General features: G+C 40.8%; 2 long non-coding RNA genes across 4 annotated transcripts in view; one reads left to right on the top strand and one right to left on the bottom strand.

The window, feature by feature from the left end:
• LOC135330013 (uncharacterized) overlaps nt 1-23,135 on the bottom strand; it is a 73,140-nt gene that overhangs the window by 49,080 nt on the left and 925 nt on the right. For 2 of the 3 annotated variants that reach the window (XR_010391720.1, XR_010391718.1), the window contains exons 2-3: nt 20,490-20,561; nt 7,676-7,787 (exon numbers count right to left, since the gene is read on the bottom strand). This is a non-coding gene — a long non-coding RNA (uncharacterized LOC135330013). Of the gene's footprint in view, nt 1-7,675; nt 7,788-20,489; nt 20,562-20,651; nt 20,900-23,135 lie in introns of those variants that run through there. The other variant, XR_010391719.1, reaches the window with a different exon arrangement.
• The window catches only part of LOC112982221 (uncharacterized), a 134,393-nt gene continuing 132,536 nt past the window's right edge, over nt 21,279-23,135 (top strand). The window contains exon 1 of the long non-coding RNA XR_003258924.2: nt 21,279-21,492. This is a non-coding gene — a long non-coding RNA (uncharacterized LOC112982221). The remainder of the gene's footprint in view (nt 21,493-23,135) is intronic.

Raw genomic sequence — 23,135 nt, 5'->3', positions numbered from 1 at the left:
CAATGAGAGAACCAGAAGACTAGGAAATTCTTTGTGCGTGCATTTTGCTCATAGGAAAATAAGTAGCTTATACAGTGTAAAAGCTGGGTGCATTTTAAATGCAAATGGTTATCAAAAAGACTAGTGGAGTCTGACTGTTCTCCTTTCTGCTGCAGTTTCTGAATGCTGGAAGTAGTCCTTCATTCCTGCTAAAAGTTTCAGTGGCAACCTGAAGGGAGCCATCTAACCCTAGGATGAAAGATGCTTTCTGCATCTGATATCTTTTTTAACATTCTTTCACTTATGCAGTATACAACTCATGACAAAGACCATTAGCAATATTCTTCAAATGTTAGGCATGCTTTGGTTTGCTAACTACCCCAAAGTCTTACTACTGCTCTCGTTCAATCCTTTCCAGACAGAAATATCTCCAGCTGTCTCTCAGTCACTAGTTCTCCACGATAATTAGTTCCTCTGGCAGCTTCCAGAAGAGAAATAAGGTAAGCAGGCACTACGCAGGTGTTATGATCAAGTTTTGCATCTGTAGTTCCAAGAGGTAAACAGAGCTAACACTGTGATGTTGATAGTTTCCACGTGGAGTTGTTAGGAGCTCTGATGTAATTGCATGCCACGTCATGAGAGCTTTTTGCCATGTTCGATATTGTGTCTAGGTAAGCTATGATACCAGCATGTCCAGCTGGACTAGTAATACGCTTTTACTCCTGCGATACCACCAGCTGCAGAACCAATCTGCTCAGCATTGTAATGCCAAAAGTTTCATGGCAACATTGCGTGGATAGTAACCAATTATACACTGCCCAGTAAAGAACTGAGGTATACTTTCAGGCAGCACATTGAAAGGAATGGAAAATACTTGTGTCATCAGGGAAAGCTTTTTATACTTTCTGCATATAGGTCCATCTAGGACTCAAATTTTCTTTCTTGTCAAGATGTCCAACAAAGCCACAGAGATTATCTTGACTGCAGAACAATAAGTGATACAAAGCTGCTGAACTTGTTTCTCTTTGTTGCCTCTGGAGAGGTGTGGATTTGTTGTGATACAGCATCAGTAGCACAGACCTGTGGGATAATACTGATGCAGTGCCTTACAGCTCAGTAGCTAATTTTTATGCTGTTGTTTGAACAATGTGTTCTGACGTGAGCAGCTTATTGCTTGTAAGTTCATGCCAAGAGCTTTGTGTATGCAAACTTACATGCAAATCAGGCTTAATTTATTATGTTTCCCTCCAATGAGAGTGAAGGGAGAAAGCAAACCATTTAGCTTCAGCTATACATTTTCCTATGAACAGGGCAGCTATTAAATAATTTATGGGAAGAACACAAAGAATGCAGTAATTTCAAAGAAAGTGGAGCATTATCTTTTTATCTTTTATCTGCACTTCACTGTATCACTACAAGTGGGCAGACCTCAGATTATAGGCTTTCAAATCTGTATTCTTTACTCTTACACTCTTAAAAAAAATTTTTTTTTAAATCCAGCACAATTCTCACGTGGAGGGAGGAAGGAGAAGGAATGTGGGATTTGATGCTCATTCACTCTTTCTCCCCTGCCTGTCGCTTTGTAGGCTGCTGCAGGGGACAGTGTGGCTTCAGCTGCAAATGAGGGTGTTCTGAGAGCCTTCCCTACCCTAGGCCTGCCGCAACTGGGCATAGCCCTACTTAGCTTAGACCTAAGGAATTCTCTCAGACCTGATCTTTAATATTAACATGGGAAACAAGTCTTCCTTGGCCAAATTTGGGATATCTTTAGGATGCTCAAACCTGTTTAACTTCTGAACTTGCAAAATGTTTTCCCTTCTGCAGTGAAAGAGGTAACATTTCCATAAAGGGGGTTTGTTTCTTTTTTCAGATGATGTTACATAGTTTATTAGAAAAATCCTATCATCTCAGCTACAAAATTCTACAGGATGTCTTAAAAATGATACTCATAAGCTGCCCTTACCACAGATATCACTTATGTTAAATTGGGTAGACCTACCTTAACTGCCACTAAAAATCAGCATTATTTTTCTTTTAACTTTATCGGGTTCATTCCTATTCAGTTCTGTCAGGTTGACCATACACTTGCAAAAATCCATGCTAAACAAGAAATGTGCCTCCCTACATGGACTTGTAAAAGATGTTGATGAACACCAGTCATATCTGGATGCAAATATTGAAAATTACCAACTCCTGGGATGCTACATGATCCCTTACTATTTTCCATTAATCACTTAATCTCTTTCCCTCCCTGTAACAGGAAAACTTCAGAGCAAAGTTTATCTGACAGTTTCCTTGTCGTCTGCAGAAAACTTAGTGGGTCTGCTACAGGTTTCATCTTGTGTGTTCTAAAATCCCAGGATCTTTGACAGGTAGGACTAGCACACCTATTTAAGAGTTTCTCTGAATCTCACTTTGCACTGCAAGGTATCTCCATTCATAGTTCCCTGGTAGAGCGTACACTGAGCCACAGCTCTCGAAGATGTGTGTACTGAGGCTATTTAAACTTATACCTCATCTCACATATGCCTGCATTAATAAACAGGTGACTTACCCTTCTCTTATTTGATCTGAGCGTTAAGTTTTATTAAGCATAGATTTGTTCTAATAAGAAACACCAAACTTAGGAAACCTTAACACTTTTCCTGGACCACAAAACTATTTCCTGTTCTGCTTCGAAGTAACACATGTGGGCTAACTCTGACTAGTTATAGAACAATATACTCCTCAAATCTGGCTTTATCTAATCCTGTCTCTATGCACCTTGAGTAGATACAGGATAAGATAAGCATGCAGACCATGCATTGCTTTCCTAGTATACTGTATCCATCTATATTTTTATATCACTCTGATGATACAAAATAGATGCAGCTAAACAGCATAACAGTCTGTAATCTTCTCCTACAAGCTAGGAGAGGAAAATGCAGGTCACCTGCAGGTTTCCTTGCACTATGTAATTTCTATTTATCATGTAGAATGTTATTGAAAGCAAATACTGTAACTGTATGCATTTTTGGATGCTACTATTTATGCAAATAAATATGCAAAGTGGCATGGCCTTTTAGCTCCTGGCAGTTTAAGAAAGCAACCCTTAAATGTTGAAAGCCCTCAGACTACTATCAATCAGGACTTTTTTTTCCTCTATCAAAGTGTATTTAACATTCCTAACCCCATGCAGAAGGGGGAAAATAAGGTCATAGCTGTGGAAAAACCTGTTGATGATAACTGATAATATGAAAATGAAGCAGTCAAGCAGGCTGTGGATAGCACAGGCTATGTCTACTTAAATAATAGAAATACAATGATATAGACATGAAAATTCTAGAACAAGAGTGAAAGTGAAGCCACTAGTTGTGGTCAAATTAATCCTTTAATACTGCTGTTATTTCCTGGTTGCCATGTGGGACAGGTGATGGCTGGAGTGGCCTGTTATCCCAAATAATAACTGCTCAGGTGGAAAGAATACCAACAAACATGACAGAGGTGAGTCTGACCTATATTCTGGGATCTGAGTTCAGAGCACCAATGAGCAAGCAAAAAAATCTGTAAGTTGTGAATTTTCTAAATTTGTTTTACAGAGGATACTGTTTCAGACCGTTTCACATGTATCTATTTCAGCCCTTTGTTGCATCGAGCTGTTTATACAGGCTGCTGAGCTTAGGTAGTTACTGTGCTAGTGATGGCACTTATACCCTTATGACAAAATAGCATTATATAGGAAGCCTGCTTAATTGTGATGTTTTAATTCTCTAACTGATAATTTAGTTCTGTATCGGCAAGAAAGGAACTAGCTGGCAATAATGACAGTACAGTGTAGAGTGCTGTCTGGAGAATACCATGTGCAGTCATAATATGGAGTCTTCAGCGATGTCAGCAATTTTAAGCCACACTACAATGCCTCCAAGCTGTGCTTAGCTGACCTTAGTGTACTGATCCTTGTTAGAAAAAAACAGAGCAAAAAGCAGAGGTGGCATGTATTTTTTAACCTGGCTGCATTCAGTGCTTGGCACACCACTGACAGGAGCAGTGCTATGTGGAGTGAGCCACACTTAATAGCCAGGGGCTGGGAAATAAGTCAGGAACTCCTTAAAACAACACTGCCACCAAGGCTTCCGTCACAGTGTTTTGTCCATGGTCTCACATAAATCCAGGCCCTTTATGATCTAGAGTTACAAAGCCACACTCCTTTACCCTCCTAGGGAGAGTGTTGAAAAGACTTAGCACAACCACAGTGCACAGGATGGTGGGTGCACAGTGCATGTTTTGTGGGTAAAGCTTGGCCTTTGTCTCTCTGCGCTGTACGCTGCTTCACAATCCTGTGTGTAGGATCATGTCAGGCTCTTGTCACCTGTGGCCTTTCCATATGCCTTTCTGAAGGAAGCCTTCAAGCACGATACTGCAGCACATGGCCGCAGTGCAAGGCACCCTTCACAATCCCGCAGTGGCTTTGGAAAGCCAGCATATTAACTAAAGCCCCACAAGCTGTTGCTACAATACAGCTGGCAGGGACTGGCATGACAACTAATAACATATCAGGTTTCAGTAAATCTTGCTTATGCAAAACTGTTGCTCTCAGCTTTTACTCTGTCCTATCTGTACAGGCTTCATTACGGAGCTAACATACTACATCATAATTGTTTAAAAATCACATTTCTTACCACAGATTTAGAATACTGCAAGCACAGTTTTCTGTATTTAGCTAAAAAGCTCTGTGGTACGCTTTAATCATAGATTCCAAGAAAGAATATATGAAAATTTTAATCTGTTTCAAATTCTCAGATGCTTTAAAAATGTGTTGTGGAAGGGGAGGTGGGATGTATTTGTTATATTAACTTTCAGTGTGGTCTGCCTTGCTCATTATTTATTCCCAATGCTGAAGAACAAAAGTGTGTGATTTACATTGATTCAAGGTTCATACATATCACAACAGCTTATAGACTAGATTCACTCTGTCCTCTGGTCCTTTGCAAGTTCAAGCTATGTACTGCAGATGTACACTTGGGCTGAAATGGCACTTGAGATATTTTTATGAGAATGGGATAATTATATTGATAAATCAGAGAAGATTAGCAGCATACAAATTACAAAACAGAATAGGTCTGGGTCAGACTCACTTTCTGCTAGTACTACAAAGTAGTGGGCTGTATGGATACTTCAGGGTTAATGTGGCATCACTGGGAGTAGTAGATTGTCACAAGATTGATCTGCTAAAACTAAAACGCTGTTTCTGCTTCAGTCATGATTTGACTCAACCTTTATGTTGAACAGAGATGAGACCGAAAGAAATCTACAGCTGAGATGCCTGTATTTGACATGTAATGCAAGGAATCATTCTGAACAGTGAGTGTTCCTTTCGGGGAAAGGCAAAGATGTCTTAGGATTTGACACACACTTCTCTGAAAGATTGTCTTATTTTCAAGAGATATCACAAAAAACAATCCACTAACACTACGGATTATGCTAAATACTGGGTATGTGGTCATTTATACAATTGCATTCTTCTGAAAAATTCAAACTAATGCAAGTAACCAATTCATTTATGCCTTTTAAGGCTATTATGAACCCTGTATGTAAACATTTTGCAGACCAATGCACTTGAAAGTAAGACAAATTCTCAATGACATTTCCAGTCAGCAAGTCTGATGCTTTTTGATAAGTAAGATTTCAAAATTTCCATGTCCACTTCTGATTGTGGGATCACATTATCCCAAAAGATTTTCCCTTCTTCAAGACTTGTCTACTTCCCCCCCTTTCAGAGACTTTTAAATCCCTTTCCATTTAGTCCGTACAGCAGTGTTGTTAATGTGACAGCTGACAGTCACAGACAGGACAAGGGCATAGTGTACGAACAGTTTTAATTCAATGGGTTATTATGTGCTTGGTTAAAAGCTGTAACACAATGCGGATTCCTATATTGCAATCAGAGGTAATACTAGAAGCATCATCTTCCTGCTTTGCCCTGGATCTCTTATTGTATCTGTGTGACTATATTTTACGGCAGGTAATTATCTCCTTGGTGCAGTCCCCTGAAGGAAGAATAATCCCTCTTTACCTTCCTTGCTGAAAGGAGTCCTCACATATTTCCAGTAAACAGACCTACTTAAACTGAATAGTGATGGCTCTTTGAAGAATTACAAGATCATGCCTCTAGTTATAAAGTATGTATATATATTTTAACTTCACTATACAGACTTCTAAAATCAGCAAGTGCTGTCTTGTCTTTAACCCCCTGCATCTGTCGTTATTTAGTTAAAAATCATTTTTATAATGGACCAGAATTTAAATGGCAGTGAGCATTCCACAGTTATTTCTGATTAGTGGTGGTAAACAGGTGAACCCTATGCCTGTCATGATATTCAAAATATCCCACTCTTCCCTTTCAAGAAGTGCAGAACTTAGCAAGAAATATAGTCCTTAAATCAACATGTTTCACACAATGGTTGTAACATTAAAGCGGAAAATGTATGGAGTAGCTGAGCTCTGTTAGGACATTCCTTAGATGTTGATGATGCAAATTTATAAAGAGGTGTTCCGTTAGCCGAGTTAGTGATACGGACACTAACTGCACTTGCATTTTTCCAGTGCCAATGGTACTTCTGGTGTGTACATTAATTCTGTTGCAGTGCATTTTTTAACATTAAATAATGACAAGTGAAGACACTGTGCATTCTAATAAAATAACCTTTTATACAACAAACATAAGCAGCAAATGAAACCTAAGAAACTAAGCACAGAAAGATGTGATCATGCATATTAATGATCCTAGAATGCTGAAAATTACAGTGAAGCATGCAAAAATAAACATTACTCTTTTAGTTATGCAATATTTCCAACATGAAAATCTCCTTATAAATCTGTAAAGCTGTTTTCTTAAAGAATTTACTTTATTTAGATTATTTTTATCAGTTTAATATTGATTGAACAACCTAAAACCATTATAAAAAGTTAATATTTGTTGTGTTCACATTTACTTTTCATTTCCTGTCTCGAAATGGATTCTTCAGAAGACATATTTGAATTGAAATTATTGTAGGTCTTAAAGCTTCTGACCTTCTGTTCATAACGGTACATAAACAAGCATTTTGTCATATCCCAACCCTGTACGTGGCATTAATGAAAAAGTAACATATGTGCAAAGTTGTTACTGTCCAGAAGTGTAAACGCAAGCGCAAACACCCGCAGACCACTTCAACTTTAATACTGCTGTTGAAAGGTTAGCTTTTGGAGCTAAACGGGAAACCAAATTTGAAAGCCACCCAAGAAAGGCAGAAAACTCAATAGTGCAACAATGATTAAGCCTCTTGCGCAATTTTAGATTGAAATCAAATGCAAATACTATCATCAGCTTGACTTCCCCATTTTCCTGCATATGTTCTTTCTTTCCTGTAAGGAGCCTACAAAGATATTCACCTTCAAGTCTTCATTGGTTCTTCTGGAGCAACTAAATCAATATATTTTAAAACAGACATGCTTTTCTGTGAGTAAATAGTTAAGTTTTTTTTCCAAGACTTTCAAGTATCCTTTGACCGCTTCTAATATGCAATTTATTTCATTTTATAGGAACTGAAGAAATTATGTAAATGGTAGAATATACTAATGCTATGAATAATAAGACACAATTACTTATTTTGGATATTCTGTTTCAAGGCTGACGTGGCATTACTAAAATTATCCTGTAAAATCCTGTTTCACTTACCAGGAAAGTCCAGAGAAATACCGCTCCAGAGCTTTATTACAAGGCAGTTTGAGACAATGCAGGAGAGTACCCATGCAGCAATAGCAGCTCACTGTGGCAATGAATTCTGAATCTGCAGAAGAAAACACAGTGGCGAAACATAATAATATAAACCTGTAATAATATAAAGATATCTATAATTAATAGCCATTTAGATAGAGACATTTTTCAGGAAAAAGACACTACCCAATAATGTAGATAACAGAGAGAAACAGTTGTTCTCATAATACTGTCTTATATACAGCCAGGAAAATGTCATGCTCATTATATGGTATGGAAAGGATTATTTTAATCCTTTATGCTGGCATCTTGCTGAAAAATGACCTACAAATTTTTAAAAAAAGTCTTTGCAATTATGTTAGGAAAAACACAAATAATATGAATACTACTGAAAAGCAAACTAAAGAGTTTGATGCTGATTCCATGCATGTGCAAGTTACAGCTGACTACAATATCGCCCTAAAACTGGAAAATGCAAGGTCAGAATCAGGCCCAAAATACAATTCTTGGGGGAAAAAATCCATATATCTGTGTTTATAATATTTAGCAATAAAATTTACAGCCCTGTTATCTGCTAGCTATGCAAAAACAAACACTTGTACAGGTGGAGTGTGCCGCCTGTTTATATGTAAACAAATGGCTTAATCCTGCCTTAGGGCACTGTAATGTTATAGCACACAAAGCTCCAGTGAGATAGCCTTGGTTTTAGAGAAACCAGCCAGCACAGGAGAAAGTTAATTTGTCTACACCACCTGGAGGCAATGGAAGGTGAAGTTCCAGTCAAAGCTGAAGTTCACTTGCCTAAACACACTTGGCATAGATCAGAGCTAAGTGAACAAACGAAGCAGAAATCTGAGCTTGCCCAAATCACCCATGTGAGAATTCTGTTTAAGCAGAGCTGCATGATGGTTGCACGGCCCACTGTCACAGTCTCAGTGCAGAACACCACGTGCTCCATATGCCTTCCTCTAGGGTCCCACTACTGTCAGTGACTCCTTCGCATCACTTTGCAGTGGGGAGGAGAGGGTAAGCCTCTTCAGGCTTACCACTCTAATCTAGAAGATACCTTCTCTCTTGAACCTCGCAGAGAATATAGAGAGGTGGGATTTGGAGAAGGTTCAGATTTTTCTCCTCTTTTTCCTGAGCAGTTGTTTCAGAGAAATTTATACTACACATAGCATTCTCAAACTGTATTTTTAAAGATAACAGGTATTGCTTCCAGTTTTTTCTTTCAGTCACAGCCAGTGAGTTTGATAATGAAATTTAAATTAAAGGTTTACTGATGGTCAGGCTGCTTTTGTTGGTGTGCTCATCTGGTAGAGAAGAAACTGAGTTAAATGAATATTTAAATTCTTAAAGCCAGTCTTGGAAAACTTGACAAATTCTCAGCAGTTTGTCTTCACTGGAAAGAAAGCTGTCTTTCTACTATGAATTTTCAGATTCATGATGGTCAGAGGTCAGCTTTGCTACACAGCAAGCTGTAAGGAAACAAGGGAACAGAAGGAGTTGTGGGAAGGCAATGGAGAACTATGAACTTGCATCCGTTCTGCAAAGTGGACTGGTATCCTGCACAGATGGAAGTGGCTTAGGGCCTTACCCTGCCTGCAGGAGAGGCAGCAAGTAAGCCTCATAAAGCTTATGAGAGCAGTTTCTGTGAGGGCTGTAGCCAGCATCTGACAAAAAGCCCAAATTTTTGGTGAAAATTAGCTCTTTGATGTAAGTTATCAGACAGACTAAGGTAACATAGGAGTTAATCAAAATGAAAAGTCTGTGCATGAAGCATCTCAGGCCTGCCTTCACTGCTATAAAAAAGGAGTCACCTGAATCACTATGTATCCAAGATATGTGATGCCCATGCAGCAAGGTACATTAGTTTGCTATAAGGCAAGAGACATGGTTAAGCTTAGGAAGACTGACAACAGTGATTTTATTCTGTGGTAAAACTTAAGTGCCTTGTTATCTCTTTAACTTGGGATGATTGACATGTATTAGATACAGCAATCAAAAGGACACACGATCTTTAGCTGTGAAAGTTCTTTGCAATACTACCAGAAGGGACCTCTACCCAAAACCAAGACTGAAGAGGAGAAACAGGACACTAACTGAGTTTACTGAAGTTCATATACAAGTTTGCTGGACTCACTGACAAAGGCAGCGCCTTTACTTAACGTTGGGTCACAATGTCAGCTGCATAGCAAATTAAGTCTTAAGTGAGAAGACAAGTGCTATTTTTTTACTGGGGTTTTGTTTGTAGGACTGATTTTTTGACGTTGTTCAGCACGCCTGTTTTTGTAGTGCATTTACTGTGTATCTGTAGTGCTGACTTCTTCAAGACAAATCAAAACTGACCCAAAATATGTTCAAGTTTCCAAAGCACTGGTGACCCTCCTCTAATTTGTTTTTAGCCCAGCCAGTCTTTAGAACTCATTTTCCTCCACCACCATTTACAACATGCACAGAGGGAAAAACTTAAAACCTCTGGAAGTCAACATGGACTTACTGCAATGTGGAAATGACACAATTGTCAACAATTGCTAAACGGAAAATGTTTTTTTTCTAATGTGAATGTGTAACTGTTAGATTCAGGTAGGGCAGAAACAGGTCTGCCTGTTTGCAAATGTTTGAGTTCTGTGTGGGCATGGTGAAGGAAAACATTCATTTGAAAAAAAATCAGTATTTCAGGAAAAGTATAGTCTGACTTTGAACTGTTTAAAACCTAAACAACAGATGGTGAGGCTGCTGCAGATCAGGCATAACAAGGAAAATGACTTCCTCCTGATCCTTCACACTGCCATGCTTTAAATCCAAGTGTTTTGCTATTTTTATTTAAATCCCATTTCTCCCAATTCCCCAGCCTTCAAAAATAAGTTAAATTCCAAGTTTATACTTCTACTAATAATATTATCAGTCCATAAGCAAAACACAAATTTTCTCCTGAACAATGGCCATTCCCCCCTTCCTGTTCTGAAGATTTAAAAATAAACTGCTGCATTTTCACATTGAGGCCAACCACATTCTCAGTAGACAATTCAGCATTACAAAACTGGAACTGTAAGCTAGAACTAAGGCCTCACGGACTCTGCCATTTCTGTCTTTACTACATATGGCTTTGAGGGACACACATGTCCAGGCAGTCGTTAAAAAGGGATGCCACCTTTAACTTTGTCCTAGCCAGATTACTACAAAATAAGCTTTTGTTCATTCTGCCATGTTCAGGAACAGTTACGAGCTTGCCTTACCAACAGCCCATGAGTGCTCAAAGACTGACTTTGCCTCAGTAATGAGTTTAGAGCATTTCCAGAGGGCTGCAGAGTAAGCACAATAAAGTATCAGAGACAGGGAAACCTCTCATACCTTTCCTGGGAAAGCAGCACAACTGCATGCCTCTCTGAAATGCCTGTACACTACTAACACATAGGACATGGGGAACAAACAGGAGGAATTACAGGTCTGTGTGCAGGTGCAGGGCTATGATCTCATGGGGATCACAGAGACATGGTGGGATGGCTCACACAGCTGGAGTGCTGCAACAGATGGAAACAGGCTCCTTAAGAAGGACAGGCCAGGATGGTGAGGAAGGTGAGTCGCCTTTATGTGAGAGCAGCTAGAATGCATAGAGCTCTGCCTGAGAGCTTATGGGTCAGGAGTAGAGGGCAGACCAACATTGGTGACATTGTTGTGGGGGTCTGCTACAGACCACCTGATCAGGAAGAAGAAGTAGACAAGGCCTTCTTCAGACAACTGAAGCCTCACAAGCATGCTGATGTCTGTTGGAAGGGCAACCTGGCAGGGCACAAGCAATCAAGGCGGTTTCTGGAGTACATTGATGATAACTTCCTTAAACAGATGAGTGAGAAGCCAGTGGGGGAGGTACTCTGACCTGATCCAAACAAGGAAGTACTGGTCAGGAATGTCAAGGTCAGGGGCAGTCTTGGCTACAGCGACCATGGGATGGTGGAGTTCAGGATCCTGAAAGGACAGAACAAGACTGGAATAGCAGGATCACATCCCTGGACTTCAGGAGACCAGACTTTTGCTTATTCAGGAATCTTCTTGGAAGACTCCCATGTGACATGGTCCTGGAGAGACAGGGGGTCCAGGAGAGCTGGTTCATTTTCAAGGATCACCTCCAAGCTCAAGAATGGTCCATCCCAATGAACAGGAAGTCAAGCAAAGATGGCAGGAGGCCCACATGGAGGAACAAGGAGCTCCTGAAAAAAATCAAATGTAAAAAGAAGCATACAGGAGGTGGAAGCAGGGACAGGTGACCCAGGAAGAACATAAAGATGCTGCCCAAGCATGCAAGGATGGGGTTAAGAAAGCCAAAGCCCACCTGGAGTTGAACCTGGTGAGGGTCATGAAAGGTGACAAGAAAGGCTTCTACAAGTATATCAGAAGTGAAAGGGAAAATGGTGGCCCGCTCCTGAATGGAGAGGGGGCCCAGTGTTAAAGGACACAGAAAAGGCCATGGTAATCAATGCCTTCATCACCTTAGCCTTTACTGGTAAGACCTGCCTTCAGCAATTCCAGGTCCCTGAGACCAATGCAAAACTCTGGAACAAGGAAGACTTACCTTCCTTGGCAGAGGAGGATCAGGTTAGGGAACATTTAAATGAACTGCACATACACAGTTCCATGGGCCCTCATGGGATATACCCACAAATGCCGAGGGAGCTGGCCAATGTCATTGTGAGGCCACTCTTGATAATTTTTGAAAGGTCATGGTGATCAGGAGAGGGTCCTGCGGCCGGGAATAAAGCAAATATCACTCCTATCTTCAAAAGGGTAAGAACAAGGACTTCGGGAACTACAGGCCAATCAGCCTCATCTTGATCCCTGGGAAAGGGATGGAACACATAATCCTGGAAGCTATTTCCAAACATATGAAGGAAAAGAAGGCAATTCAGAGTAGTCAGCATGGATTTATGAATGGGAACTCATGCTTGAGCAATGTGATTGATAGTCTTCTACAATGAGATGGCTGGCTTGGTGGGTGAGTGGAGAGCAGCAGATGCTGGTTGTCTTGACTTTAGCAAGGTTTTCAACACTGTCTCCCATGACATCCTCATGGACAAATGGATGAAGTATGGGCTGGGTAAATGGACAGTGAGGTGGACTGAAAACTGGCCAAACTACCCCCCCCCCCTTCCAAGGGACGTGATCAGCAGCATGAAGTTTGCTTGATAAAAAAAACTGGGAGGAGTGGTTGATACACCAGGTGGTTGTGCCATCATTCAGAGGGACCTCAACAGGCTGAAGAAATACGCCAACAGGAATCTCATGAAGTTCAGCAAAGGAAAGTGCAAAGTCCTGCACTGGCAAAGGAATAACCCCATGCTGGGGACTGAGTGGCTGGAAAGCAGCTTTTCAGTAAAGGACCTGGGGATCTTGGTGGACAAGTTTAACATCCAGGAACACGCCCTTGTGTCAAAGAAAGCCAACAGCATCCTGGGCTGCATTAGGAAGACTGTCACCAGCAGGTTGAGGGAGGTGATTATTCCTCTCTGTTCAGCATTGGTGAGTGATCTGGAGTGCTGTGCCCAGCTCTGGGCTCCCCACTACAAGAAAGACATAGACATACTGGAGCAAGTTCAGCCTAAGGCCACAAAGATGGTAAGAGCTTGGAAAAACTGACATATAGGGAGAGATGGAGAGATCTAAGATTGTTTAGCCTGGAGAAGAGACAGCTCAGGGGGGAATCATATCCGTGTGTATAAATACCTGACTGGGGGGAGGGAGGGATAAAGAAGATTGAGCTGAGCTCTTCCCAGTGGTGCTCAGTAAAAGGACAAGAGGAATCTGCTGCAAATTGAAATACAAGGAATTCAATTTAAACATAAGAAAACTTTTTTTTTACTGTAAGGAGGGTCAAACACTGGAACAGGTTGCCCAGAGTGGTTGTGGAGTCTCCATCCTTGGAGATACTCAAAACCTCACTGGACCCAGTCCAGAGCAACCTGCTGTTGTTAATCCTGCTTTGAGGAGGGGAGTTGGACTTGACAATTTCCTTTCAACCTCAACCATTCTGTGATTCTGTGAAATTACTCTTATGGGCATATATTATGAAGTTACGACCTTATTATAAGATAATAAACTGTGTTGCTGAAATAGCTGGGAAAGGAAACACTATTGATATTTTTGAAGAAAATTAGATCCTGAAAATTCCAGCCAGTTCTAACTGGTTTGTATATGCATAGACAATGGAATTGCAAAAGCACAGAGGTTTTCCAGATCTAACCTGCTTCTTGTGTAGAAGATCGTAACTGTTTTCATCAGTCCTGCATGTCTCCCATGCACTGAATTCACTTGGAAATCAAAAGATATGCAAATTTATGGAAGACCTAAGCAGAGTTGCTTATACAAATGCATAAATAGTATTTCTTGTATTCTAGATACCCTTTCAAGTTCTGCTCATTTAGGAACTGAAGTAGTTAAACCAGTAAAACCTCTTTAAGGATATGTTAACTCGTGCTAAGCATCTGATATAATGAGAGGCAAATCCTTTATTAATGCTTCTTTGTTATTATTAATCTCTCATTCATAGAAACTGTACAGTTAGTTATTATCTGTAACTATTATAAATAGCAAAGCCATGGCTGGCTTAAAGCCAAGACTGCTTGCTACTTAGTGTTTGATTGTACAGCACCAAAATGTTATGTTTTCTGATTTTTTGAACATTATCTATAAAGCTCAGTTAGAGACAGGCAGTAAGTACTGTACTGAAGTGTTCTCACAATTTATGTTTTGGCATAAAATCACTATACGCACATAAGGGAAAAGCTGAAATTTTGCTTTTGATACCAACCAGCTCTGGTCTAGGAATTCATTCAAGCTACTTAATCTCCACTTTCAGAGAGTCCCCACAGCACCATTTGGTCTGGCAGCTCAGTCTTCCTTCATTTTAATACTATGAGCAGCTCACACCAAACTCTTCCCTACCTCAGAAAAAAGGATCTCCTCTAAGAGGATCTCTTGTTCAAAGCCTACCAATCTGGTCTTTGCTTATGTTACGTTCCGTTATGAACAGCTTAGCATTTTTTTTCAATAGAAAATAGGAAGATTACCTTGCTCAAGTTATTCCTGTGATATAGAAACATCTGAAAATGCCACTTCTGTTAGCCAAGGAAAAGCAATGACTGCATACTAGGTCAAATCATGACAAATATCCATGAAGCACAGTGAATCATAGAGCATTTCAAAGTGTCAGGACAAATTGCTTTGAATCGCTAGTGGCTAATGTAGCCTGGCATTTGAGAAACATGAATGTTCTCAAAAGTAGTTCTTTTTTAGATCTACAATGTACACGTCCATAACAAGTAAGATCACATAACATAGCCAAACTCCTTGGTTAAATATGTGTACAAACATGTCAGTGGAGCCACTGTGCCTAAAGGAGTAAAATGACAGTATTCTGCAGAAACAAAACAACCTATGATGCATAAATGCAAGCAGCAAGTAGTTAAGGAATTATGTTCTGTTTAATATTAAAAAAACAAACAAAGACATAGTAAATTGGTTTACAGCAGTGAGTTATGTATTTAGCATGTAGAAGTCCTCAGAGTATGTCTCAAGTGCCCCTGCTGGATTAAGATTGAACTAGAGCTTGAGGAAAAGGACTTTCTCTCTCTTCCTCTCCTGCTTTCTCTGGCCATTGAAAAGTCATTTCATGTCCATTTGTTGAATCTATCTATCTATCTTGATGATAAAAATTCTCTTACAGAACGTGTGAAATCCATTAGAGAGCAGCATTAACTGATGCCAGGGTACCACAGGGTTTGCAGCAGCGTGCTTGGTTTTGGAAGTAACTCTCATGTATATTTTGATCACATATCCCCCTCACTATTCTCACTAGCCTCATGAGCCTGTTTCTCAGTTTGGGATTCAAATTCCATCAGCTGACATTTGCACTGTTCTAGCCATGGACTAGACAATGACTCCAGTAAATTGCTTAGTGTTCCATTTTAACTAATATCACAGTTTAGCAGCTATTTCCATGCAATAGCCATAATATAAGTTACAAAAAACTGGCATGATGCTATTGCTGCTCCTTAGCCTGAACAGAGATCCCATTCCTGGGGTCATGTTTTAGTGAATTAACAGTATTTTCAGTACTATTTCATGTACTTATTAAGAGAGGCAGTCCCATTTTTTTGGAACACACACGCAGCATTTTTGTCCTTAAAATGCCAACTTTCTTTTCGGCCAGGCCTCTGTTTCAAAAAGGAACTGCTCACAGCCTTATTGCTTCACAGTTTTTCATATTCCCTCCTCTAACACCATTGTTGTTGCAGGCTTGACCATGTGCTCCAACTACTTGGGCAAAAGATTGTTATTTTAACAGTCTCGCTATCCTGAATTGCTCTCTCTCTATTTAGCCAAATCAGAAGGTGACTAACCTCTCTTAGCTATTACTGCCCTCATCTTGAACACAAGCTTGGTGGCAGCCACTGATACTCAGAACAACAAAGTATTGATCATAAAGTGAATAAAGGCTGTGACTTTTATACATGAAAGCAAATAGCTATACAAGTTTAAGGTGATGGAGCCCCTCAGTTGCCTGCCCCTTCCTTCTTTCGGAGGACAAAGGCCCTGACTCTGATGGGCGGTAACTGCAAGCAGAATGGCAAAGAGCTTAGCTGGGCCTTGAACTGCCACAGCAAGACTGCAGAGCTCATCTGACAGTGCTTGAAGACTATAAAACCCAACATGGGACAAGAATAGAATAGGTATCAGTTTCAGAATGGAGATTTCTTCTTCCCTTGCTGTATTTATTTCACATATTTGTGAAATATACTACAGTAGATACCACTTCTATGTATATCATCTGACAGTGTTACTCTAAGCGGAAGACTGTGCTACAAAAAGATACATTTCTCTGTGACAGATCTAGTGAAAACAGCATACAGATTACTCAAAGTCTATAGGGAAAGGGAGGATAAATCAGGTCCCCATTAGCTAGTTATATCAGTGTGAAAACTTCCCCTGCCTGCTCAGACTTTATAGTGAGGAAGTAGTTACACCGTAGGGAAAAAAAAAACAAAAAACAAAAAACAAAAATCCCTCTCTGTTATCTCCACTGAAGACATAACCTCGAGTTTCTGTGGGGTCACATCAGGCCATGGTGTAGACTTTATGGCTCAAGAGAGAGCTCCAGCGCTGATTCAGAAAGTCAGATGAACCAAGCTACCTCCAGAACAGCAGAAAACCTTCAGAACTAAAGCAATCATAATCATACTCAAGATCCACAGGCAGATACAGCCCCCTTTGGATGGATCTCTTTCTCTCTCTCCCCCCTTGTTCACTTAAAGAAGGCTTAGCAAATATTCTTCTTTGACCCATAGTTTGTATTGTGGATTTACAGCTCTGTATCTCAAGACAGAACTAGAAGCAAGTGCAATGATCTTAATTGCTCCATGGGCCTGTGGAGACTTTTATTTCTTGCCCCCAGTGGGAGAATCATTAGCATTGGGTTGAGACTTGTTAGATGAGAATTAAAAAAAAAGACCTGTAACGGTGGAAGACCAGGTGCTGGGATGGACATTTAGGATGAACTTTATGGTTTCTTCTGAAGAATCAGGAATTTCAGATTCCCAATTCCAGCAATACTCAGCTTCTCCTTCCCAGAAATTTAACTTCGGAGAGTTTTCTCTAAGCAAAAACCAAAAAACAACCCAGCCTTTAAAAATGCTAACATGAGTACATGACTTGGGAAATTCAGCTTTGCTTTTGGCCTTTTGCAGCTTATCAGCAACTGTTTCGAAATAACTGTTTCTAGAGGTTGGTTGTAAGCCTAAGATTGAAAAAATTTAATATATAGAAGTGATGAGAAGTGCACCAGGAACAGATATTCTGTCCCAAGTCAAAGAAAATTCAGTAGTCCCTTTTCTTTAAGCACATGCAAATTGCCACTCATTACATTTACTGCTGCTTTGACACAAATTTATCCCTAGTCTGTCACTGAACAATTGGCCATAAGGCTTGCTATAATTTTCTTGCTCTTTCACATCAAGTTTGGGGTAGGAAACAGCTGCTGTTTATACACCTACTTTCAAACATAAGTCTTTCTCAGGGAAAACTTTAACTACTTTTTTAATGTTGTAGTTGAGTGTGCCTGTATTTCCTGGGTCTGTGAATTATTTTGCTTACTGTCAAATACAACTCACATACAAGTTGAGGCAAGAAGAGTAATACCGTAACTGCAACAGGATCTTCTATACAGGAACTAGTCTGTAAGTGACTGAAAAGTAAGCTCTAACTGTAGAAGAGTTAAACTGTTTTTAACACATAAAACAATTTAATCTCAGTATGTTATAGGGAGAGGTTTTCTCGCTGCATTGATGCTTTGACTTTGTGTTTGCCAGGAACTGAATTGTAATGCACTGTATCACTGAAGAAATAGGTTCACATATAAAACTGATGATTAAAAGCCGTGTCTGTCAGTTGTTTAACTCACTGTAGATACTCAGTTGTTTAACGTACAGTGGACATAACATATTTTAGGAAGCCAAAAAAACCCCACATCTTTTCTACTACTTCATGCGTAGTATTTAAAAATTGGAAGGAAGGCACTGACTTGTGGCAAACTGAACTCTCACACCCCCATGAGTCAGAGTTGCTTGTTCAGTATTTCGTTTATTCCAGAAAAGTAGGCCAATAGAGTATCCCCTCTTCAAATAAAATAGAGGGGCAACAAATAAATGCATGGCAACTATTTATCGCTAAATCACTAATTGCTATTTATTGCTATTGTATTATTGCTAAAACAGTTTGTTTAACTGTGCCTTCATTCATTACTTTTGCCAGTACAGAAACACTTAGCTTGGTCATACCTACAACCAATATGTTATCAGAGAGAGAAAGCAGGTGATTTTCAAACTAATAAAAAATTCTGGGGCCAAATGAAACAGCTAGAACATCAATTTGTGGAGATTCTTCTGAGAAAGACAAGCTGGAGTTATGAGCAAGAATGGTTTTGAAGTGTACATTAAGACTAGCAACAACTCAAGCATTGCAGAACCACAATTTCCCTTAATCGTTCTCATCTCCACAGGGAAGATTCCTGCATATTTAGAAATCAAAACTCATCTAGATTGATTCACATGGGAACTGCTAGACTGGCTAAAGGTGCTCTTTGCAGTTCTTCTTACATAGATACAACCCAGAATGTCAGTTGTTGTGACACATTCTAGACAGAGAAATACACCCGACAAACCTGGGTAGCAACCTGTATTTTAATATTGTTTTCAGTGAAAAATACTCTTTGGCAAAAATAAATATTAAAATTTTTCACAATTACATTAAGCCTTGATAGAAATTACTGATATCCACTTTACCTGACATAGTAATTCAAAGGAAGTATCAAAACAAAACAGTTCATAAGTGTTTCAACTCAAAGCATACCATTCTGCCCTAAAGGAAATCCAGACCAACATCCCTTATCTTTCTCCAATTGCCAGCAAACCAGTAACTATTTTATTAATACGGCTCTGCTATCTACTCCCAAGAAACTGCAGTTCAGCCCCCTTACACACATTTGAGAGTACTGCAGTAATCTAACTGCTGCTGAAAGGATCACTCCTGTTTTCCATCCCTAGCTGTGTATTTTCTGATGCCATGCTGAGTTTTACATGGAAGTGGCAGCATTATGCATCCTGGGATGGGGAGGAAGGGAGACCATCACTTCTTGCAGCAACTGGTCATTATGTCAGCTTAACTGTGTTGCTAAAGCAAACCACGACAGTATTAAATATAGCAACCTCTCAATTAACTTCTGAAAGCATGTGTCTGGCAGGAGGAACTTCAGGCAAAGAATCTTTTATTTTTCAGTACACTGTGCAGCTCTTTTTTACTTCCTGCATGTGTCACGGCTCCCTTAAATCACAGGCTGCTTGTTTTTCAGGGGCCTGGGGCTCAGTGTACAGTGGCTTCATTAGGCTGTCAAATCAGCTGACAAGATCAAAGACTCAGCAAATGGTAAGTTGTCAGTGAATGCCTGAATAAACAGAAGTGCACAGCACTGGCAAGGCACAGGGCCACACAGGTAACTAACTCCTGAAGAGTAACAGGTCCATAGTAATAACATAGTTATATAAGGGCCTAGTATGATAGGCCAAAATAATGGCATCCTGATCCAGAGCTTGCCAATTTCAACTGTGAGACTTCTACAGGCCTTGGGAGATTTTGGATCAGTCATTAAGCGATTCAGGCAGAAAACACCAGAACTGTGAACTGATAATAAGCAAATCATAACATTAGTAAAAGCTGGGGCACAGAAAAGGAAAAACTCTGGCCAAACTAAGAAAAAGCAAGTTGGATTGTATTAACGTGAATCGTTAGATTAATAGAAAAAGATGCAGTTCAGTCAAGGCTACATCAGAAAATGGTTGTGGGACTGCAAAGGGTGGAAAGAGCACACAGAATTTCTTATTTTTGAAGAGAGATGGAAAGGAGAAACATTTCAGAAGTCAGACAGCTGAACTGAATTCCAAGAAAAATCCTTTGACCATGCTAGCAAACCCGTATCTTTCAAGTGCCAAGAAACTAACAAGTGATAGTAACCGTCAACCTGCATTTGTCATAAAAACATCTTACCCGGTCAGTTTAACTTGCTTCTTTTGAAAGGGCAGCATGTACCACTTGCAGAAGTAGCAGTAACTATCCTATAGCTGGACTGCAGCAAGGCTTTGAGGATTATAGATATTGTGGAAGAGACTTCACACTCAAGCAGACCAAAAGTAGCAAGACTACAAGCAGCAGCAGAGAGGTAAGATCTCACCTGAAATGTGACAAGCTTTAGGCACTGTTCTGCAGAGAACAGTGAAGAGATTCCAGATCCTCAAAATATGACCTACAGGGAAAAATAAAAGGTTATTTAATCTAGGGAAGTCTGCAAGGAGACCTCAAATACTAACAGTAGCTGTGAGGAAGAAGGAATCACCTGTGGGCAGGACAAAAAAGAAACAGACAGCTTGCAGCAAGGGAGATCTAGGTGAAAAATAACAACAGCATTAATGACAAAGATAGAAAAGGCCTAGAAGAGATTTCTAGGAAGGCTGTGGTACCTCTTTCACTACAGTTTCTAAGAAAAGTTAGACCAAGAGCTGTTAGCAGTGATACATGTCCAGTCAATCCTGCCCTAAGGCCTGGTGATTTACTGTGGTTTGAAGGTACCTCCAAGGTTGTCATGACTATGTTATGACTGCTCCCTGTCCCTTCCAAGCACTGTCCCTGCACCAAAAGGAGGTGTGTAAATTCTGAGGAAATTTGTACAGACAGCTCCTAAAATGGCACCCAAGACACAGCACTCCCAGCCTCGCGCCTGTGTCCTCACAACAGCAGCCGCCAGCTTCAGCCTGCTCCGCCTGGCAGCGCCGGGCTGCCACCTCCCCTCAGCAAGCCCCGCGGCTCGCGCGCCCCCGCCCAACGGCCGGCCCGCGCGACCCCTCCCCCCTAACGGCCGGCCCGCGCGACCCCTCCCCGCCCAACGGCCAGCCCGCGCGCCCTCTCCCCCCGTAACGGCCGGCCCGTGCGACCCCTCCCCTCCTAACGGCCCGCCGGCGCGTCCTACCCAACCCCGCCCGCCAATGGTCCCCGTCCTCTCGGTCTGCCCGCAGCCGCCTGCCCCGGCCGCTCACCAGCTCTTCTTAGCCCGCCAGCGTGCTGCGCCTGTGCACCGTGCTACCCCAGCACCCTCCCGGGGCCAAGTGTCCACTGGTGCCATTTTTGGAGGCAGAGACAGAGCCGGCCATAACTCTCCGAGCACAGCGGCACATCCTGAGGTACAGCGCCAACCCTGGCTTTTACCAGGGTCTTGCATGAGCCTTGTAAGGCCCCTGAAATTCCACCTCTAAAAATACACCTTTCTCATGGGAAGTATCAAACAATAGTGTAGTTATTTAACATAGCAGTTCTTGTCTGGAGTGGAAAAAGAGCTAGTTGGAGAGGGAAAAAGAAGGTATTTGTGCCTCTGGTTTGGGTGATGAATAGCATGACACTGGGCAGGTTGTTTTGAATATCCCCAAGCAGCATCTTCCTTCTGCAGCTGCACCTTCATTGCAGTTATTTCCTCACAGATGGAGGGAAGTTTCCTCCAGGCGCCACCCACCCCCCTTTCACAAAACCTCTCTGCTGGGAACTGATTGCTCCCATCCTCCCAAGGATAACGAGAAACTGGAGAGGTGAGAGTTTTGAATTGCAGTGAGCCTACTTACTACTGCGCCTGCACTGTGCATTTTAAGCTACAGACTGGTATTGTTTTAGCTCTATGTTGTTTGTACAAAGTTATGAAAGAGACTTCTGAAACAGTCCCCATTCACTTCTATAGGGCAAGGGTGAGCAAAGTCTGGGCTTTACTCTTCAGGGCTTTTAAGTGGAACTGAGTAGTGCTTTGCAAGTGCAACTATTGCTGTTGCACGCTTTCTAAACAAAAGTACAGTGACGGTATCTCTGCTTTACCAAGCTCTCAGTTTGAATTTACATTGAAAATCTTGTGGCATTAGCTCTGTTGCAGAGACAGCTCCAAAAGCTGAGGAACCAGAAGTATTTGAACCTTTGTTACATAGGAATTTAATTGCTCTCAATTTGCACAAACCTGATATTTTGAAATCTTGGGGTTGGAAATCTGACTGCCCCTAAGGATTTTGAAACACTGTAGGTATTAGTAAGGTATGTTTGCTGCCCTAACAGAAAGAACAGTTACTCACATTTTCCTACAATGTCACCTACAACATTGTGAAGCTGGGGCTTGTCCAAAAGCTGTGCATTCAGTAGTGGTGAGGATAAGATTGAAAGAGAATGTCATATATTTCATAATTTGGGGAAAAGAGGATCTTAAATCATTGTTCTGTCCCTTGTGCAGTTTGCTTGTTTCAACGTTAATTGCTATCAAGCAGATAGCAAGAGTCTTTATCTCAGCTATATGATTATGTCTCAGTTTGCCTAATAGAAAGACATAGTTTAGTACTGTATACTGGACATTTCTGATTTTGATACAAGAAACTGTAGAGACATGTTAGGAAGCATCATGTTACCACAGCGTAAAAAGATTTGTCAGGAGAGATGTCAGTGCCTGCATAAGGGCAGTGCTGCAAACCACTTTTCACTGTGACAATGAGTGGCAAGTGCCAGTGTGTTACTCACTGTATCTCCAACCAAGCTGAGATACAGTATGAATACAGTTCATGAATAAATTTCAGTCTACCTATTTGTTGCCAAGGCCAGTCTTTGAGATTCTGGAAGCATAACTGTCTGGATGAGAAAAAGCCTTCTAATCCCATTAAGCTTTTGCAAAACTTTGCATTGCCAATTTTGTCCCAAACCTGGAAATCTGTTTTATTTCATTTCAGAAGCACTTAAATGAGAACATTTCAAATGGTTTCAAAATGAGAGGCAGTGCCTGAGCTCTGGGCTTAGTTAATTCACA

This window comes from Dromaius novaehollandiae, chromosome 15 (genome assembly GCF_036370855.1).
Source record: "Dromaius novaehollandiae isolate bDroNov1 chromosome 15, bDroNov1.hap1, whole genome shotgun sequence".
Taxonomy (NCBI): domain Eukaryota; kingdom Metazoa; phylum Chordata; class Aves; order Casuariiformes; family Dromaiidae; genus Dromaius; species Dromaius novaehollandiae.
This window is presented reverse-complemented; position numbering and strand designations above follow the sequence as displayed.